The following is a 22,142-nucleotide window of genomic DNA, read 5'->3' as shown; positions in this document are numbered from 1 at the left end:
GATCGTTTTTGATTCGTCTGTCCCTTATTTCAAGGCAGACCTTGCGCTGTTTCTTTTCCAGCATTGTGCTGAACAGACCGGCGTCTCGAAGCCATTCAGAGGTTGCTGACAGCGTCTGGACTATTGTGTGCATGGCTGCAGCGTTGCGTTAAATAGGCCAGTTGTGAATGAAAATCAATGGTGGCGCTTGCGCTTTTGTTTACTCATCTGAAAACGAAGGACTTAAGTTTGCTTGCAGAGCCAATTTACTTGCAGATCTTGTGCAGCATGCGGATTAATTCAATTTGTCTGAATATTCGGCCAAAACGGAGACCGGGCCACTCGGCTTGATGTTTATTAAGTGAAGTAAACAAATGCAGTGATCCGCCGATATTCACCCGTGGATGAATCTTTTGAAGTTTTATCCAACATGACTCACATTTGCTAGCGAGTAAACTTCATTTGTGAAAAAAAAAAAAAAGAAGAAGCTTGAATGGTTTGTTTGCTGTGAGTAATTGTGTAAATGTGTTTGTTTGGAAGCAGCATTATGTGACTGTTGATGCAGATGCAGCCGCTGTAGAAAATATTATAGTTAGATTTATTTTTGTATCGCTTACTGTTTAACTGTACACCTTCGCAGCATTTGAAGTTATATAGGAGCTATTTTTAGTTGATTTATTTAGGTTATTGATATGCAGTCTGATAAAATACTTGATATTCTGGCATTAGTGGGAAAAAAATGAATTAATAAATGAACAAATTTGATCAAAAATCCTTTCTTTCCCTTGTTTTATAGTGTTGCCTTTTAAACACAAACTTTTCTTTACGATTGTTTGACTAGTAATGAGGTTAATTTTATACATAAAATTATTTTAAGGTATGAACTGTACTTTCACAGTTGTAAGTAAAGTCTATTTAAAATGTAATGTTTAATTCAGTGTTGCTTGCCATTGCTTGTGAAAGCCATTTATTTTAGCATGCGTGGTCCTTTTTTTTTTTACTATAGTAATATTAGATTTAACCCTCGCCACTGCTGGAATTATCAGCATGTTTAATTCTACTTTGGCTAATCACGTAGAGATTGTTGGTGGGTTTTGCTCATTAGAGTTCTTGTATGTAAACAGAGGCGTATCTAAATTGAGTCCTCAGTGTCGCTCCGCTTCTGATGCAGATGCACGTGTTTATATCACGAAGCACATCTGTGCTCACTGCTACCCATCTGGGCGACCGCTTCACGTGCATATGCATGTCTGTCAGACTCATTCTTCTGTGCGGGAACCCATGCGGATGCATCCATAACGCTCGTGTTGTGTTTGCGTAATGCAGCTGCTACGAATACAGTCTTGGCTAAAGAGCGCCGTTAGGACTTGCACAGCACGAGGGACTTTTGATTCAACATGTTTGAGTATCTTTTATATTCCGGAGAAGCGTGTGGTGTGTGCCGGTTGTCGGCGGTGAAGGGGTTACAGCGGCGAGCGTGCCCCGTCGGTGAACTGGGCTCATAACCTGTCGGCGCGCTGCACTCTGGCTGACCTCTCGGCGAGTCGAGGCCGCTAACCATGCATGAAGCAACATGAATTCCTAATGAAATATTTAAAATGGTTTGGGAAATCGGCTCCCTGTTTAAGTGCTTGAAAGCGTTTCGACTCTCGACTCTCTGCTTTTGACACCGTGCAATGAGATTGTGTTTTAAAAAAAGCGTGTGTTTCTTCGAGGCTGGGTGTTTATAGTAAAAGTGTAACTTGGGGACTATCGAATGTAAAGCATGAACATTTAATATATCTGAACCTTTTTGCACTTCAGCTGTTTACTTTAAGTCGACCTGAGATTTAAAATTAATGTTTTAATAATCAACAACACTTTTATATGTTTGCGGTTCTTTGATATCGGTTAACAGTCACAAATAAAATATTGAATTTTTTTTTTTTTATTATTATTATTATTTTTTTGTTCACATTTTAGTGTTTACATTTTTTTATAGATTTTTTTTTTTATTTCATTTGATCAAATTAATTTGTAAGTTATCCCATTTTGGAAAACCTAATTCTATATATAAAATATAAATAAAAATATGCATAAATTCAGGTAGATTTAAAATATTTTACATAAAATATTTTAATTTTCATTGTCATGAATGACAGTGTTTAATTAAAGATATTTAAAAACAATTAATTTATATTGCCAGTGCAGTAATCTTTAATGCTTTGTGATTATTAAATATAATTTATTACATTATATTCATAATTTTTGTGTATTTAAACATACATATTTTTATATTTAATTATAAAAAATATGATTAAATATGATTTTATTTTTTGACTGTCCAATTTAGACATTCTACTAACTATAAGTAACTAGTAATTGCCATTAATTATCTATTAATTCTCAGAGTAGACCGTCAGGGTAGGTTTAGGTTTGGTAGAATAAGTTGACATATACTTGCAAAGTATGTTTTGGACGCATCAAAACTAAGTGTTAGAAGCAGACAGTTAACTATTACTCTAATGACTGCTAGTTGACGTGTAGTTGTAAAGTTACTGTTAACAGAATGTCTAAAGTGCACTTTCAAAGTAAAGCGTTACCTTAAATATCGCCCTCAAACGCACACACCTTAAAGTTCAATTTCGAAAAAAATTTGCATTAAAATGAATGCATTTAGTAGATTCCATTTTTAAAAATGCAAAATGCGTTGCATATTTAAAAGTCATCTCCATAAATTCAAATGAGTCCGTCTCCAGTATTAGCTGAGGAATATTTCCGCTGACATTTATTCTTTGACTGGACTAATATAAAGTCAGCTCGTATTAAAATCACACGAGAATGAGATGTTGGACGCAGTTAGGTGGAGGTGAAGGTGTGTTATGGGTGGTTAGACGGGAATGCAGCGAGACAGCTCCGTCCTGTCGTCTCTGGTTTCCACCCGTGGGGTTAAACGCCCGTGGCAGCGCAGCTGGAGGACCGGCATCCTTTCAATAGATCTTCCTGCAGATGAGCTTGGAACAGACGTGTGTTTCTGGTCATATAGAGATCTCAGACGTCTCTGCAAGCTGATGCTACTTTGATGGTAAGGTTTTTTAGCAGCGTTTTTAGTCCAGTGCGACTGTTCTGGATTGCGTTCTTAAAACCGCTGCCGTCTGCGTTCAGTTAAAATGAACGTGTCTTGCATTTTTCAGCGTTAAAACCACACCAGACCAGGATGAGGCTGGTCTGACGTTACTCTGTGTGTGTGTGTGTGTGTGTGTGTGTGTGTGTGTGTGTGTGTAATCAAGTCAGACTTTAAAGAAATCTGCAAACTGGTGAAGTTTATAAAGAGTGACGTCTCAATTGTGAGTTAAGCGTTATTGGGTTTATGGTTTGACCGAGAGTAGCAATTGAATTAAAAGCGATGCTGCACCGTATTTATGCGATCGTGCATTTATTTAACCCTTTGCGCTGTGTTTAAGATGTTTGCCGCTTACAAAGTAAGATATAATAATGTAACCCGTCTATAGAGGTTGCATAAGAGACGCGCTTCTTAAAATCTATCTCATGTTTCCTCCTCCAGCGTCAGTGAGTGTTTGCACAAGTTTTATGAGATTCTCTGTTGTCAAAGTGATGAAACTGCTTCTCCACATCATAAAGTCGCTGTGGTTGAGAAGAACTCGAGTGCGCTGAGCATGCTGGGAAACCAAATAGCTTAGAGGGTGTGTAGTGTTTTTACTCTCTGCTCGGGATGAATCAAGAGCATCACAAAACATAGCAGATGCTGGCGCTCGAAGAGTTGTTTTAGTCATTAGTTTGTCATGTGGAGTTATGTATTGTAATGTAGCGGTGATAAAATCTCGATTAACAATCTAAACCATCTAAGGTCATTTTTTTTTTTTTTTATGGCTGGTTTTAGTGGAATTTTGGTAATCTGAGAGCTAGTCAGACCGGTTTAACACAGCAAAGGCCAGCAGTCCAGTTTCCACAAAAATATTAAGAAAAATCATAAGAAGAAGAGATGTTCAAAATATTAGAATGATTTCTGAAGGATCGTGTTACACTGAAGACTGGAGTAATGATGCTGGAAATTCTGCTTTTCATTACAGGAGTTCACATAGAAAACGCTTATTTTAAACTTTAATAATATTTCCCAATGTTTTTTGGGATTTTTAATCAAATAAATGCTTGTTGAGCAGAAGAGACTTCTTTTAAAACGTTAAAAAAACGAATATGATTGATAAATCAAAAAAAAACATTTCGTTATTTATTACATTAATACTGTATAATGTCCCATGTAAAACATAATAGTGTGTTTATTTATTATATTAATACTGTATAATATATATATATATATATATATATATATATAGTATATATATATATATATATATATATATATATATATATATATATATATATATATATAGCCTTTACATGTAAGCTCTGGCTGAAAGTCACATTGTAAGTGATATTACGAACGCCTCCTCTCTGTTGCCAAGTATGCATTCAGAGTTTAATACACATTATTAAAATAATCCGTTATCATGTTTATTTGCCTTTATACACTCTGGGCGGCTCCGGTACATCATAAAAGCAACCCATGCACAGCTCTGTATTTTTTCCCGTTTTTATATACATTAATTTGTATAAAACGTATCGTGTGTGTATATAGATATATCTCATGTAAATGTAGCACATTTTATTTGAAGCATATACATGCATGTGTGTGTGTGTGTGTGTGTGTGTGTGTGTGTGTGTACATATGCACTTAATAAATACACAAAACACCGAAACTTTTATTTTGGAGACTAATACGATACTTCATGCGATGTGCGTATTCCTGCATGCGTGCGTCGCGATTTGATCTCGCTTGAACAGCGTCTGGTTTTTTCCTACGGTCAGTGGTCCACGCTCCGGCACAACTGCAGCTCCGCACGGTCTCGCTGCTGACTACAACGTTGATTAAAGCTGACATTGTAATAATACCGCTTTACCGGGTGGCCGGCGGTGCAGGTGCTGCTGACGGTAGACTGCGGCCGGGAAGCCAAATGATGCTCTTTTCCTTCCTTCCTTCCCCGCTGATGTCCTGCATCGTTATGATACGCCATCCTATAAGGGCCGAAAGACAGGATGCATTAGACCTGGGCGGGAAGACTGTAGGCGGCCTACTGTTCAACGTTTATTCCGCAGAAGATCGGTGGGCGGAAATGACCTGAAGTCATTATTTTCACTTCGAGTTGGCAGTTTACGGCCGCGCAGCACAGTTGTGATATGTTTAAGGAAGCAATGAGTAATAATAGGAGTAAAGTCATTGGAGGTCGCATGATCCGTCTCTGATGAGATACTGTTGGCAAGATGAAGGTTAACGCGACTGCGGGTGATCTCGGCGTTTTACGTGATATAAAAAGTGATGCATAAAAAAGCTTGGCACATTCTGAGTGAGTTTGATGATAATTGTTTGTCTTAGTCATTATATGGAGCGCCACATTTTAGCGAATAGAGGCCGTGTTTGTTTGCAATTAACATCAAGAATGGAAAGCGTTCGGTTCGAAAGAAGTACGTGTGCATACAGTAAGTTTATTTGTGAAGTGCATTTCCCACATGGCTGGCAGATTCAGTTTTGTTAGAAATAAAGGAGTTTGGGCTTGGCTAATTGGCTAACTTTATAACGAAGGCCAGTGTAATTAGTTTAGTTGATACTTTTTCGAGAAATTTTCATTCCTTTTCTGTTCTGAAATACGTGACGTCTAAAGGATTTGTTGTGGAGTTGTTAATATTATCAGCTTTTTTTAGTTGTAGTTGTTTTTTTCAAATGCCCGTCGTATTTAGTAAGCCTCTTCTGTTTTTTGTTTAGTTAGTGTTTTAGTTTAGAATGTTAAAACATTTAATGAAAAAGTACAGTTTTAGTCTTGCTGCAAAATCATTAAGATAATGGAAATTGTAACCACAATTGTTCATCATGACCGCCTTCATCCGAGAAGTTTCAGAATTTTTTTAATCTAGGTATAAGTGCAGAAAAGCTCACGTTGGGGTCAAACTTTTGACATCTGGCAACCCCAAGCATGAAAATCAAGGAAAAATTATTTTCCCAATTTTTTGTTGATGACAGTATAGTAGGATTTAAAAAAAAAAACTAATAATAATATATATATATATATATATATATATATATATATATATATATATATATATATATATATATATATATATATATATATATATATATATATATATATATATATATATATATATATATGTATATTATTGTTATTTTATTTATTTATTTATTTTTATCTATATTTTAGTTTCATTCTTTTTCTTATTTACAATATTTTGTTGATATAATTATAGTTAGTGTTTGTGCGTATTATTTTAATCATGGAAAAAAGGTATTTTTTTTCATTGCAGTTCTCATAAACGAAACACCATTTTATGTTTTGAAGTTACTGCAGGTGAACTAAAATACATGTTTGTGTTTTTAAAAATGTTAGCAATCATTTCAGCAACTGTTGCATTATTTCCAAGCGTGAAAATACAATCTGACTTATTCACCAATGCAAGGCGTTTTTTGATTATTTTTTGTTTGTTGCAATTGTGACCAGATACAGCCCAGAAAATAGGGTTTTATTTTCTGCTGTAATTTCTACAAACGCTTTCTGCCACCCAAGGTTAGTTTTTAGCAGCTAGAAAACTGATATGCTGTTTAGCATGACATTAGATTTTGCTTATACATACACCCCTAGGATAAATGTGTCACTTCTCTGCTTTAATGCATGGTTTAATAAACCTCGTGCATATGTTGCATTAATATTTTAATTCGTACTCCTTATGGCTTATAACGAACGTTCCTCCTTTCCTTTGCTAGCTGCTGCGTTGAGTTAGTTTATGCTGAGTTATTTGTCAAATTAGTGGTTCAGATTGGTTTGATAAGGGCTCCTGCGGGGGAGCCCGGTCCGGTAAGAGATTGTGAAGTGTGACTGTTATTCTCTGCCTGGTCTTGTTTGCACGAAGCCGTTTCCCCAGACTCCGTCGCAGGCAACGCGCATTAACCAAACAGCGAGTTTGACTAATTATAAGGCTGTTTTTGCTCCATTTGCATGAGTTTTGTTTTCGAAGGAGAAAAGAGTTCCGCGAAATTTGTTTTATTATGCAAATGCATTTTGTTTTCTGACTCCTGCAAACAAAAACGATTCATGCACCAAATGATATATGAATATAAAGTAAGCCGGAAAGGATGCAGACGAACGTATTTGCATTCCTACAAGTTTGATTTGCATATTTGTGCTCTTGATTTCCCACATAGCCGTACGCTGAAGAGCTTTCACCGAATTGTTTTTTTTTTTTTTTTTTTGCAGATGAGAACGTGGCTCTAAAATATTTAGCAGAGTGCATTCATATGAAGCTAATCCATAATGCAGCCTTCTCCCGCCCATATCTGCTGCTCTGAATGTGTTTGTTATTACCAGCGCTGCAATGTATTATTCAGCATCCAAATCGCAAATTATTAGCCACATGTACATCTTTTTTGAATGGTAAACATCCAGTTTCTTTGCTGCGAGGAAACGGTGGGGAGAATTACAGTAGCGAATCTGCGCATCTTAGCAGAGGCACTAATTTCACCCTTGGCTTTACTCGCACCACGCCGGTGCCGTAGATTACTGGCTCTGTTGATTAAAAAAGGAATTAAATTTTGATAAAATGTCTAGAGGATGCACAGCACAGAGATGCATATAAATGCAAATCAATGTTCAGAGGTGTTTATGTAAATTTGAGTCACAGACGTGTGAAAACCAATGCTTAAAGGAACATTTCGACCAAAAATACGTACACTGACCCACTTTTTGATGTCGTTCTAAACCTGCATGCTGTTGTTTTCTCGTTCTTTACGTATATATAGCTGCTCGTGATGACTGTTTCTGTCGAGCTCCAAAAAGGAGAAAAAGCCTGTCCAAATAACCCGTGTGCTACATTCAAGTCTTCTGAAGTCATATAAGGTAGCGCGTGTGAGATGAATTTAATAGTTCACCTAAAAATGGAAAACTGCTGAAAATGTACTCGCCCTCAGGCCATCCGAGATATAGGAGACAAGTTTGTTTCTTCATCAGATTTGGAGAAATGCAGCATCACTTGCTCTGCAGTGAATGGGTGCCGTCAGAATATGTCCAGACGGCTGAAAATAAAAAAAAACCCCACAATAATCCACACCACTACAGTCCACCAATTAATGCATTGTGAAGTTAAAAAAGTGCAACCGTCATTATGAGGCTTTACCTTTTAAGTCCTCGCCAGTGCATAATTCATAATAACGCTTCCTCCAGTAAAAAAGTCAATTCTCAGATTCTCAGATATTTGTTTAAATAATGTTTCGCTCGCAAACTGCGTTTGATCAATGCATGTTACTCTCTTGATTTAGACATGGCGTCTTTTTTTGCTGGAGAAAGCAATATTATGGACTCATATTTTAGCCGGAAGCAATGGTTTAAAGCTAAAAAAACATCTTAATGATGGATTTGTTTTTTGCAGGCACACAATTTTTTTCTTCGCAAGATGTTAAACGCTGGACCGGAGTGGTGTGTTTTTATCAGCTGTTTGGACTCTCATTCTGACGGCACCCATTCGCTGCAGAAGATCCGTTGTTGAAGTATCCAAATGTGATAGGGACAAACTCGCTGATTTTTTTTTTTTGGCCGAACTATTCCTCAAAGTTCGTTATCTATTTAGCTGATAAGCCCTGCGAGAGAATCAGTGAATGGGTCCGATTTGCGAACCAATCATTAAGGTCCATTTGTGAACCAACTCGCCGAACGGATCCCATTTAAAAGCGAATAATTTGTTCCTGAGCTAGACATAAATCTTTCATTAACTGAAATGAGTGCATATGCGTGTGTCAAGATATGTCAAGATCATCACTGAGTGAATTTGGCTCCATTTCTCGTTCAAAGTTATTATATGACTAACCAGATGAGGCGTATGGCCTAGTTTATGGTGCTTTTGTGTCTTTGTGCCCCGTTCATTGTAAATGCATAGAAAAGAGCGTCTAGTTCTATAGCTTTGAAGGTCATCAACGAGAGAAGTGTTCAAATGCGCGATCCTTTTTAATTTACACCGCTGCAAAGGGAAGTGTGGCTTCTCTGTATGCAATTCTATCCTCCTCCAGCGCGCCGGCGAAAATAAAAGCTAAACAAAACTCGACAGATGGACGTAATTGATGTGGCACAGGCAGGAGTCTCACTTTGAGATGCTCGGAGGGGATGTTTGGAGCGATGTGAGATCTGAGGTCATCGTAAGTGCAGCAGGAATGTCTCCGGTGTCTGCCGGGACGCCGCTGCCGGTTGTTCCCGTTTGCGGTCATGTGGCAGTCACGCATTACTAGCGAAGCATAGCTAAAGACAGGAGAGCAATGCCGCCCACCGCAGATACAGCAGTACGGCGCAGTCTGTGATGGAGCTCTTTACAGCGTGAAGCAGCAGGAGTTGTGTTTTAGCAAAGAGGCTTAACCCTTATGAATACATTTTCTGCTTGTTTCTCCATTACTGGAGGCATCATAAGCCCGTCACACACCCCTGATCGCATTTCAGCACAGCTAAACTCCAATCCGTGTGTTCTGCCCGGGTTTGTTTTTGTGTGGGTTTTGTGCCGTTTTTTTTTTTTTTTTTTCTTTATTTGTATGCCTTTGGGTGTCAGAGGTGACAGAAAAGAGGAAAAGAAGTGACGTGCATTTGATTTGTTTTCGCACTGTGCCGCTTCCCGGATCATTCCTGTTCTGCGGCACCCATTAAACTCCGTAACGTTTGCAGATATGCTTGCGCTGGAAGTATTAAGGAAGCGTTTGCATTAATAAAAAAAAGGAAGGGTACTGTTTCAGCTGGTCACAGTAAAAATCTTTTTAGCTGAAGTGCTAAAATAACTCAAACGGAATTATTAGGAATCACTGCATAGGTTAAAAACGATCAGCAGGTCATTTTAGTCGTATACGCTTGTTTTAACAGTAAGAGAGAAAATCCCAAAAATGCATTTCAAAATAAGTTATACATTGATTTGCATTTAAATGAGTCAATCAGCAAGATTTCTGCCTCTCGTGTTTTTTTTTATACACAAACTGAGATTATGAGCACTCTCTTAAAACACAGCAAAAATGCTTTTCTAGCTTTAGATTTTTTTTTTTTGTCTTGCTTTCAGCCAGAATATCTAGAAATTCTTAAAGAAACTCTCAGAACAAGCAAAATAATCTCCCTAATCGGAATAATCGTTTTTGCTATTTAGGATCAAGGATCAAGTTTAGTTTAGCTGATAGGTTATTTGAAAACACAGTGAAGCATTCATCTTTTTACTGCCTCTTGCTGGACATTTAATTTTTAAACATTAAAACACTGCCAGACTCACAGTTATCGGTTTGGGGTAAAACTTCGGAAGCGTCATGAAATACATGCAAGAAATATTACCACGTGCACATTTTACGTATGATCTAGGGTTGATAAAGGCTGCTTTGCATCGTGAACGTCGGAGTCTCTCACATATTATTAAGTCGTTTTCACCTGAGCGCTGAAATCCCATCCCGTTCCACTCTTGCATAAAATTTGACGAGGTTTTAACAGATAATCAAACCTTCAGCTGTAATCTTTTTATGTGCGTTTCCCATCTCGTAAAAAAACCCTATTTGATACATGCTCAAACATTGATTAAAAATACAGTTTGCCCACATAAAACTTGATTTGACATTTCTCCTAGCATTCTCCAGAGTCTGTTGTGTGGTTTATCACCGTCTCAAATGAAAAATGCTCCCACCTCAAGTGTCTGTTATTCTGGTAAACCAAGAGCGTTTTTTGTACCAACACTTTTTTTTTTGTACTGTAGCGAGTGCTTCTTCTCTCAAGCCATTCTAAGCGAGAGTCCAAGTGCATCTGAAAGTCCTTGATGTGCCGTAGCACATGTTGGCATATTGCTCTCGCTGCATTGTTCACACATGACAGGATCTCGTCTCAAGTGGCGGAATGAATGAATTGATCTGTGAGGCGCGTACGGGAGAGATTGAATCTAGATCATAAATGGAAAGTTTAGCGGAGCGTGGTTTTTATACGAAGGACAAGAATCAGAAATAAAAGGTGAAATGTGGATTACTGACTGCAATACTTTCAATTATGAAACGCGCAGTTGCTGCTCTAAAATATGATCGGATGAGACGGCGAAGATGTTTTGTGATGTTCGATATTTGCAGTTTTCTTTTATATAATCTCTCTCTTTTGCTCATTAGCTTTTATGCAGCGAAGCTTAGCTTCGGCGTGGAAACTTTTCATTTTATGAATGCCATATAATAAAATGCACGATGTTTTATCTCTTTCTTGATGGATTTGAGATGTTTATACCTCATTAGGCACCTTTTACGTGTCCAATAGCGGAGGTGGGACTGAAGCGGCGTGCTTTAATGATATGCTTGGAGTATTTTAGTTCATAGACACAGAACCGCTGCTGTATATATTTAATCCAAACCTCTTCATTATATCATAGCTATATGTGTGGTGTTTTTTTTTAGCCCACAATGATACTGTAATTTACATATCTCGCCTTATTAGAGCTTGTGTACAAGATACAAACAGTTTTTCTTTTCCTGCCTGGTTTTAACCACATGTCAGAGATACGTTCGAGGTTTTCCCAGCCGCTGGAACAGCTGGATCCATCGTGCCGCTCGAGTTTAAAAGGCTGTGGAAAAAACGCGTGCGTTATGGAATTCCCGATTTGATTCTGTCACATGCAATATTTCTTTGTTTTCCGTCATCGCCGGGCTTTGTTTTCCAGCGCCGTGTGGAAATGGAATTATCATTGTACAGTGCCTGCATCTATAGGCTCCAACAACTGTAGAGGTTATTAAATATAGATGAGCTTTATAATAAAAATTTCGAATTTTTAAGTCACGAAATACTTCAAATGAAGCGTAAAGACATGTCGTCTGTTTCTAATTTGAGCTTCTGTAGTGCAATCAGTATTGGAGCCCATTTCTTAGATGCTTGGGTAAACGTTATTGCCATGTATTTTTGTGCATATAGATGAAAATGAATTTATGAATTGAAGTGTTCGGCTTAAGAGAGCAATAGAAAGCTAGTTCTAGTTTTGACCGCCTTGCGTCCACTTTAAACCTGCCGTCAATTTTCTTCTCTTTACTTTAAAAATAAGAGAAAAGCAGTATCTTCAATAGCATGAATAGTGCGCATTATAGATGAACAGTTTAACTATTCTTTTGACATTATTAAATACGGTGCATCCTGAAAGTATTACAGTGCTTCCATTTTTCCACATTTTATGTTTATTCCACTACTTACTTCAAAATTCTAAAAACAATAACATAATGACAACGTAAAGGAAGCAAATCAAATGTAAATATTTTATATTGCACTTAGTCTTCAGTCATTAGAAACCATTTTTTTATATATATTTTATTTAGAGGTCAGAAGTCATATTAACAAATACAACGGCAAGAAACGGCGACCAACGTAGGATATGAAAACGCACGCATTTAAACCCGATTGACTGACTAATTCGAAGCTGATCGGCATTCACCAAACATCTTCATTCACACGGTTTCTGTTATCAGCATCGGCGTTGCTCTTTTGTGCTGCTGTCACACATCTCGGCTGGATTGATCTGTAAAGCAGCTGCTTATCTCACCTCTCTAGACAACATGCGACCTCTCGTCTTTTGTGAGGCAGAATCGTACCGAACGAATCGAGTGACATAGAGATGCTGACCACCAGACGCCGTATTCCCATGCTACTGTACATCTGAAGCTATTCAGCGCTTTGTGTTTCCAGCTCGCGGCGGGGTTTGATGCAAGGCTGCCAAACGTAACTTATAATAAGATTAATTCAATATCTTTAACATCTTCAGAATGATTTAGCGCATTGATCTAGTTTAACATGGAAGCTTCGTTTTTTAATGATGAGGTGGAGAAGTACGCTTCAGCACATGATAGAGATTTCATTTATTTATAAATCAGATCCAGACTTTGCATGCTGACAGTGAGCTTTGAATCAATCAATCAATCACTTTTATTTATATAGAGCTTTTAACGATACAGGTAGTGTCCAATCAAATAGTAGAATAGAGCGATTAAACTTTACATACCAGTAACGCATTCAATGATATTGATTTTGGTACATTTTGGTGAAGTACTTTCAGATTTCTGCAGATTCGGAATATGAGGAGATTAATTGTAAGTGTTTTAGGGCTGTCAGTTGAATCATTTTGATTCTGTCACATGCAATATTTCTTTGTTTTCCGTCATCGCCGGGCTTTGTTTTCCAGCGCAGTGTGGAAATGAATTACCATTGTACAGTGCCTGCATCTATAGGCTCCAACAACTGTAGAGGTTATTAAATATAGATGAGTTTTGTAATAAAAATGATTTTGAATTCTTAAGTCGAAAAAAATTCTAATTGCGTCTTTTTCACGAAATACTTCAAATGAAGCGTAAAGACATGCCGTCTGTTTCTAATTTGAGCTCCTGTAGTGCAATCAGTATTGGAGCCCATTTCTTAGATGCTTGGGTAAACGTTATTGCCATGTATTTTTGTGCATATAGATGAAAATGAATTCATGAATTGAAGTGTTCGGCTTAAGAGAGCAATAGAAAACTAGTTCTAGTTTTGAAACCTGCCGTCGATTCTCTTCTCTCTTTACTTTAAAAATCTGAAATACTTTCAGATTTCTGCAGATTCAGAATTTGAGAAGATTAATTGTAAGTGTTTTAGGGCTGTCAGTTGAATCAGTTTAACTGGATTAATTATATCACGCGCTGACCAATTAATCATCTTAATCACAGTTTAAGGCTTACGTCAATATCTGCGCAGAAAAGCAGCCAAAAAGTCTTTTTTTGAAGACAATATTGTCTTTTTATAATTGATGATTATTGATAACTGATCTACAATCCATAGCAATCTATTTAGCAGCCTAGACTCATTGGAAATAAGTAAAAATGATTTTATTAAATTACTCTTTTGAAGAAACTTGTCCCTGAATTCATTTCAGAGTTTCTGTCTAAAGCAAACCTTTAAAACCTTGTATAGGATTTTAAATTGCTCTTTTATTGACTTGTTGCTTGCCATTAACAGGCCAACCAACCGACCGACAATCATTGGAAATACGTGAGACCGGCTACAGCACGTTTTTGCCAAAGCAGAGGTGCATTGCTTCAGATACAGAAAGTCTCTATCAATCAGTGATCTGTCCTTGTATTGTTGTTGAGCGCCGTCTTTTTATTGGTTTACTTTTTCTGGATTCTGGCAATTGGGTGCAATATGATTTAAAAACCACGCCGCGCATCGTACATAATTAATTACTTAAGTGCATTTTATATTCATACAAACAACAAAACTTGGAAGTTGTGGTTCTCGGACGTCTCTCAAGGCTATTTTATTCACTTAAAAATCCGGTGAAGTGATTATTTTCTCTTTAATGCAGATGCCAATGTATTTTTCAATGAGTCCGCTATTTTAGCAATAATAATGTTACCTGGTCGACGAATAGTCGTGCGTATGATGTACATGGCCACACAAGTACCAGCTTAGCTGTATTATTTGTGTGCCCTTTAAAAACTGCTTTTAAGAAATGTCTGTCCCCCCTACATTGACAAAATCCATGCCCCTGGAACTTTAAAGGGGTTCATGTTCGTATACAGCGGCGTTTACATTTCTGTCATAATTTCTTCAAGTTAAACCAGACTTTTGTAGTTTTTCTTCATATTAAATGTTATGAAGCTGGTGAAGTGACTCTCTGGAGGTCTTAACATGGAGACACAGATGCTGGCGACGTTGCGTGTTTGATTTTTGTATATCAGACAAAGGCGAGCCTTTCACAGAGACCCGCTAGCTTTTTAGCCTCGCGCGCTCACTGGATGTCTGCTTACCTCTGCTGCGTGATCAGCTGTTAGATCCTGATATATCTTTGACATTATTGTGTGTGTTTGTTTTTTGAGATGTTAATATAAGGTGTTTGTTCTCCTCCGTTAGGTGTTCTCCAGCTCGCCGTGAGCACAAGCGTCTCTCGTTCTCCGGCTCCGCTCTGTCATGATGTCTCGGTACCATCAGCGCTTTGAGCGGGATTTCCGCAGCGTTTGGGAGCGGAGGGAGCGCTGCGCCTCCAACAGCAGCTGCGGGGGCACCGTGAACGGCTGCGTCTCCACCTCTGCCTCCTCCGCCCCCAACAACCGTCCCGGCCTGCTGCCCCTGCCCGTCATCCCCTCGCTGCTGCCCACCCCGGTCACCGGCACCACCAGCACCGCCAACACCGAGCTGACCTGCAAGCGCTTAGCCTCCACCTGCACCACCTCCACCGCTAAGGTAGGACTGAACACACCTGCGCCGCTCTGCAAACTGCCTTCACTTTATTTTATGTTATTGTGGTAACATGGAGATAAAATTATAGGTATTATACAACTGTGTTAGACTGTATGTTTTTATATATATATATATATATATATATATATATATATATATATATATATATATATATATATATATATATATTTTTTTTTTTAATTTTATTTAATTATTTTAATTTAACAATTAATTTTTATTTAATATTATTAATGTTTTTGTGTGTGTGTGTGTGTGTGTGTGTATATGTATGTATATGTATGTGTATATATATATATATATATATATATATATATATATATATATATATATATATATATATATATATATATATGTATATGTATGTTTGTATGTATGTATGTTTGTTACTTTCAGTGTTGTTTTAGGTCTTTTTATATATAGTTGATAATAGTGCTCATTATCTTTAATAACCCTGAGAAGTACATTTGCATTGAATGCTTTTAAAAAAAAAAAAAAATGTTTTCTTCCAGTATTTCATAAACATAGTTCTGTGTATTATAGGCAGGGAAAAATACGATCAAATATTATAATATAAATATTAACAGTGTAAAATTCTCACTGTAGGTAATTCTGTATTTAATTTGGTCTTGGTGTTATTTATTTAGTATTATTTATCCTTTTTACATAAAATATTAAATATTTATAATTTTTACATTTTTTTATTTACTTATTTGTGTTTATTTTGTTGAGGGCATTATGACTTTTACACGTTAACGTCGGCCTAATTCTTTTTTTGGGTTTGGCTATATTACCTACATGCGAAGAGTTACTCGGCAAAAACATATAACTCTTTGTTGATTTTAACGTTTCTGTGTAACTAAGGTGAAACGACAAACGAAACAAAAACCAGTTAGCGTAGTAACAACAGGATTTTAGAAAATGAAAAAGTCATCCGTGTATGCGAATAAACTCTCCATATGTATTTTTTCATTTATTTTTAGTTTATTGTTTGTCTCCGTGCGTAGATGGAGCCGCTTCAAACGCGTCTGTAGACGGTGGCAACAAGTTGGAGAGCTTTGCGGCGTCATTACGTGCCACATGTGTTTGTTGTCTCCACTCGCGGCGGAAAAAAGAGATTAAAGCGCGTGCAGTGGTGGATCTTAGGGTCAATTTTTCTGTCATCCATCATGAAAGCCCTGCAGCCGCCCCCACCAGCATATCTCTACAAGCCATCTCTGATAAGGAAGAGCGGGGCTGCTTATTGATCTGTGTCAAGAAGAAACTCCCGCTACCTGCTTTCATATTGCAGACGGGCCGGAGCGGGGGGAAGAATAAAGCAATCTTAGATTTACAGACGTCTACGCTGGGGAAAGTCCGGGGTCAAAAGCAATATGCTCGCGCATCTTTCATTCCGCGTACAAAGACGCCTTTGTGCGAAAAGACGGACATTTTATTATTTAAAGTATCGGCGTATTGGCTTCTCTCGTTTTGCGATTTTACTGCGGCGGCCGGAGCAGCCGATAATGGAGTGTGCGCTAAAGTCATTTGCTTGCATATTAAGTCACGAATCTCGCCGAGAAGATTGGCTCCGTGGCCTTTCCGTCTTGATCCTGCGAAAGGAGTCGGCGCTCTCGCGAGGCGGATATAAATACTGTCAAATGACTCGAAAGGGGTCAATTTGCTGCGTCCGGGCTCATTAAAATGCTGAGGTGTTGGTGAAGCTACTTTTGAAACTTTCTGCGAGCTAATTACAATGCAAGCTAATAAAACGATGTTCGACTACAGGCGGGCTTTTCTAGTTTTAGCCCCACTGCTGTGTACTTGCATTGAAATGAATCATTTGGTAGAATGCACTTATTGTGTACATGCGTGTTTTTACATTGGACGTATATTATTAAAATACCTATATGTAATCACACCTGTAATTAATTTCTGAACTTATGTTTGGAATACCCTTCCCTTACACCCTAACCCATGTTTTTGATGCATAGTAGCTAAAGCCACCTGATATAAAGTGTGATCCAAAATACTAATAAAGCCATTTTTGTGCATCTTTTTAAAGTGAATTTATCAGACGGTATATTTTATCGTTACGATCAAATCAAATATCGTGTCACGATTAATAGACGTGCGTATATTAAAACCGCAAAGCTCAAATTTACATTTAATTCATGTAATATAACTGAAAAGCTTTTTTTAAATAAGTCGCTGTTAATCAGACAACAAAATTGAGTTTACGGTCAAATATTTATTAATTTGTTTGCTTTATTAGTATTTCTTTTTACTTATTTAAGTGCTCAAGTATGTATTTACTTTAATAAATAATTGAATCTGTTTGTTTTTTTGAAAACAATAAGGACCTCAAATATTAATATGCCATTGATAAACTAATTATCATTAAAAATTTATATTTATTCACTTAAATAGAACTGTCAAGTTGTTTAGTAGAGCTGTATCTTTTTAAAGAAGTCTAAAATGTATTTATTACTCATATAGTGCTCATATAGTAACATGATTGATATACCATTGGTAAACTAATTGGGATCAATAAATATTTATGGCATTTTTCAAGTCTTTATATTAGCCGATTTATTGTTATAAATGTATTTATTTAATTTTTTTGTAATTATTGTGTTTATATAATAATTTGTAATTATTTTATTTAGTTACATGATTTATTATACTATATAAATATTTATGGCATTTTTCATGTCTTTATATTAGCTGATTTATTGTTATAAATGTATTTATTTAATGTTTTGGTAATTATTGTGTTTATATAATAATTTGTAATTATTTTATTTATTTACATGATTTATTATATGGATACGGTCTATATATATATATATATATATATATATATATATATATATATATATATATATATATATATATATATTATCACCAATAAATCTAGATAATCATGCAAACAACAAAACGTAACCGCAATTTTTAGTTTTATTAGCAGTATATAATTCATAGGTGTTGTCTGTTCGAACACTGTTTCTAATTTTTATAATATAAGATGAAAACCATGATGAACGGCAACATCTAGTGATGTGTTATTTCCTATAAAAGTAATAACTATCCTAAAATGTAAATACGAGCTGTTTGAACTAGAAGACGCTTGCACAGACTGATCTTAAAATATGTATGCATGTTTATAAAAACGTCTTAAATGTCCTAGTTGAACTATGGCCTAATGCTAAGTTAAGCTAAGCCCCGTCTATGAAACCAGGCCTATATGTTTTTATTTTAAGCCTCATTGGTTCGGAGCTTTTGATTTGGACGCGATGCGTTTTCTCGGTTAGGCTAAAAATGAACAGCGCCCAACTGTCAGCAGGCTAGCTCTGTGTGTATTCCTGCGGTCTGTAACTTATTCTGTGGAGTTTGCCGGCAGATGTAGAGTTACAGCGGGAACGTGACCGCCATCATTTCAGACACGCTTTCATACTCTGCTCCCATTTAATTTCTCTCCCTAATCACGGCTGTCTTGTGTTTCTGGACGGCTCTCAAGACGCCCTGAAAGCTTATTGAGTATTTCAGCCGCTATCTGTAGCGTGACCTCTTTCAACAGCTCCGCTCCGCCGAAGGTTTCATTTTGTCAGCTAAGAGCTCTCTCATTTAGATTTAGTGAATCTGCTTTATGCAAAACGGCCAGCCGGAACATGCCAAAACACGGAGGACTCTTGAACTCTGCAGTCGCTTACTGGGAAAACGAAGGAAATATTTTCCCATCGTTATGCGATCGTCTGAATCGCTCGTTATCGCGCTTTTGTATTCTGCCACTTCACATTCAACAACTCAGAAATTGGCAGAATCCTGCTCTATTTGGGCAGATTCAACAGTCGGAGGAATTTCATTAGTCCAGGAGCATAATTGCATGATTAATTTGGCAAATTATTCCCATTTATTCTCGGATTAAGCATAAAAACTATTTGGAAGGCCTTGGTAAATGAAGCCGCTTTACGTCATTTCGTTTTAATAACATAGAAGTTGACCGGGACTTCTTTCTTCAAGGATATTAATATGTTGACATCTGTCTTTTGTGATTAGGCATTGAATTGAATTGCGTTTAAAAAGAAAAATAGTGGAGTACTAAGTATAGGATTGCAAAACACATCTAAAAATAATCATAAAAATTGCCCAAATGAATTTTAACATAAGTTCAGTTGACTTTTCCAGTAAAAACATGTTCAGACAGATTGATTTTATATATAGCAAATGCAGTTTGTATGTGTGTGTATATATGTATATATATATATATGTGTGTGTGTGTGTGTGTGTGTGTGTATATATATATATATATGTGTGTGTGTGTGTATATATATATATATATATATGTGTGTGTGTGTGTGTGTATATATATATATGCATATAGCAAAATAATTTTTTAGTTTTAGGCCATTTTCACATTGTTCGTTTGGAGCATTTGATGCAATTTCTCAATTTAGTTTGTGTGCGTAAAAAAGAACAGCAACGAAGCCGGCTTCCCTCAGCTGCAACATCTTTGTTGTGCATATAATGACCGATTTTGCCCTTGGTTTGCTGCTTCAATTCAAAAATTCAGTTTGCCTGAATAGATTCCAGAGGCTTTTTCTGTTGCCTCGTGAATCTGACACAGTCTGTATGAAGCCAGACATCAGAGAACAGGACGCTTGACTTTCGAGACCCGTGTATTTCTGCCTGCCATTCATAGATACAGCAGTGTCCCTCACAGGTCTGAGGAGCCGTGACCCTTTTAAGAGCCTCGTCTCCGTGCTGTTGAAAATCATCTGCAGCCGCACGCGCGCAGAATTCATCTCAAGGTAAAGCGGCTCCAGCCTGAAGCTTTTTTTCAGCGGGGTAATGGCACAAACCGAAGGCCAAGAGATCCTCCTTTGAACCATCAACACGAGAAAGACGTGGCGCTCGGGATGCTTCTTTCCCTTAAAAAACACCTCGCTTCCCATCAGCGAGAGACCACCTCAGATTCCCGTCTCTGAGGATGTTTTTAAAGACGCCGCGAGCCGTGAGGAACGGCAAACTTACTTCACAAAGCGACGGTCCTGACAAATGATGGATCATGGGCTGCTGGCGCCGAGGGAGCCGGGGCGAGGAAGAGGCTTCCGTGTTGACAGCAGAGATAGGAATAGCAAATAAGAGCATGACAGTGTGGATGCTGTATTTGGCTTTGTGAGAGGCGGAGAGCGATGCTGCCCAACGCCTGGCGGATTAGGATGGTGGAGGACAGCCATCCGCTCGAATGGAGACGGCTTATTTGACTGCGGGAAGTGATCCCGCTCGCGCGCCGCCGGATGGAGGATGAGCAGAAGCATGCTGTCGCTGTTTGACAGGCCCTCGTACAGTAACCAGCGCGTGCCATTTAAAGAGACCTCGCTCTGAAGAGACGATACACCGCCGCTATTCTCAACCTTTCCTGATAATGTCCTGGCTGCGTTTTGCTATGTAACGACGTCTGCCTGTTACAGTCCAGTTAAACCTCAGCATAAAAATCCAAGCATGCCGCGTGTCTGTATCATTTTAAGAATATATCTAAAACTTATTATTTATTTTTATTTGAAAGTTTCGGGTCTCTGCGATTATTATTTTATTTATTTATTATTTTTTGAAAAATAATCAAAGCTGCATTTATTTGATTTAAAAAAAAAAAAAGATCGATTTTTTTTTTTTTTTTTTTTTTTTTTTTTTTTCTTCTTCTTGTGTTTATGTTGGTAAGTAACTTTGCAACTAGTTAACTAGCAGTCATTAGAGTGTTAGTAGACTGTCTGCTTATTAAGTTTTTGACACTTATTATTTTGATAGATCCACAACATACTGACTATCAGAAACTTTGCAAGTATATGTCAACTTATTCTAATAAACCTACCCTAACAGTCTATTCCGAGACTTAGTAGACATGTAGTTACAAATTAATGAAATAAATTAGTTAGTAGAAAGCTTAAAGTGGACTATGAAAATAGTGTATATTTTATATATAATACAATTAATTATTTTATTTGTATTTTATTCTATTTTATTCTATTTATATATATATATATATATATATATATATATATATATATATATATATATATATATATTTTATATATATATATATTTATATATATATATATATATATATATATATATATATTATATATATATATATATATATATATATATATATATATATATATATATATATAATTTAGTTTTTTTTTTTTTTATATATATATTTTTATATTTCAAAGTTGGAGCAAAACTGTTTGATATATTTTGTAAAAATACTGGATGAAGGTCAGTGGACTGAAATGTTGCTTTTTTTGCAATAATATTTCTCTATATTTTTTTGTATAGAGATATTTTTTTTTACGATTTCTCAGATGTGCTGAGTTTGTATAGATCGAGTATTTGACATATTTTAAAATATCATTTATTTCTAAGAACCAAAGATGACTTTTCACCATCATTACTGAATCCTTCACAAATCATTCTAACATGGCGTTTTTGATTATTACAAATGTTCAAAACAGTGGTGCTGCTTCACATATTCATGTAACCCGTGATGCTTTTATTTTTCCTAATTATTTGTTGAACAAAGAGTTCAAAAGAACAGGATTTAATCGCAATGGAAATGTTAAAATAACGCTATTACTGGCTCTGCCGTCACTTTTGAACGATCGTTGCGGAATAAAAGTATTCATTTGGTAAAAAGGCCGATTTTTAAAGCGATAGATTTTTGTAGATTCCCAGATTTCATACACGCGTCTAGTTCAGTCTAGGAAATGAGCTGCTGTAACTGCTTTAAGCGAGCGCTGTGCTGGCAGTTTTTGCAAGCAACTGAAACAATCATCTGCTTCAATTCTGATCATGCACTCTAAACTCCTGACC

At 36.7% G+C, this 22,142-nt stretch overlaps 1 pseudogene; it reads left to right on the top strand.

The window, feature by feature from the left end:
• LOC122334407 overlaps positions 1-22,142 on the top strand; it is a 70,582-nt pseudogene that overhangs the window by 5,547 nt on the left and 42,893 nt on the right.

The sequence above is a fragment of the Puntigrus tetrazona genome, unplaced genomic scaffold (assembly GCF_018831695.1).
Source record: "Puntigrus tetrazona isolate hp1 unplaced genomic scaffold, ASM1883169v1 S000000520, whole genome shotgun sequence".
NCBI lineage: Eukaryota > Metazoa > Chordata > Actinopteri > Cypriniformes > Cyprinidae > Puntigrus > Puntigrus tetrazona.
The sequence above is the reverse complement of the archived record's forward strand: the minus strand, read 5'-3'. Positions and strand labels throughout refer to the sequence as shown.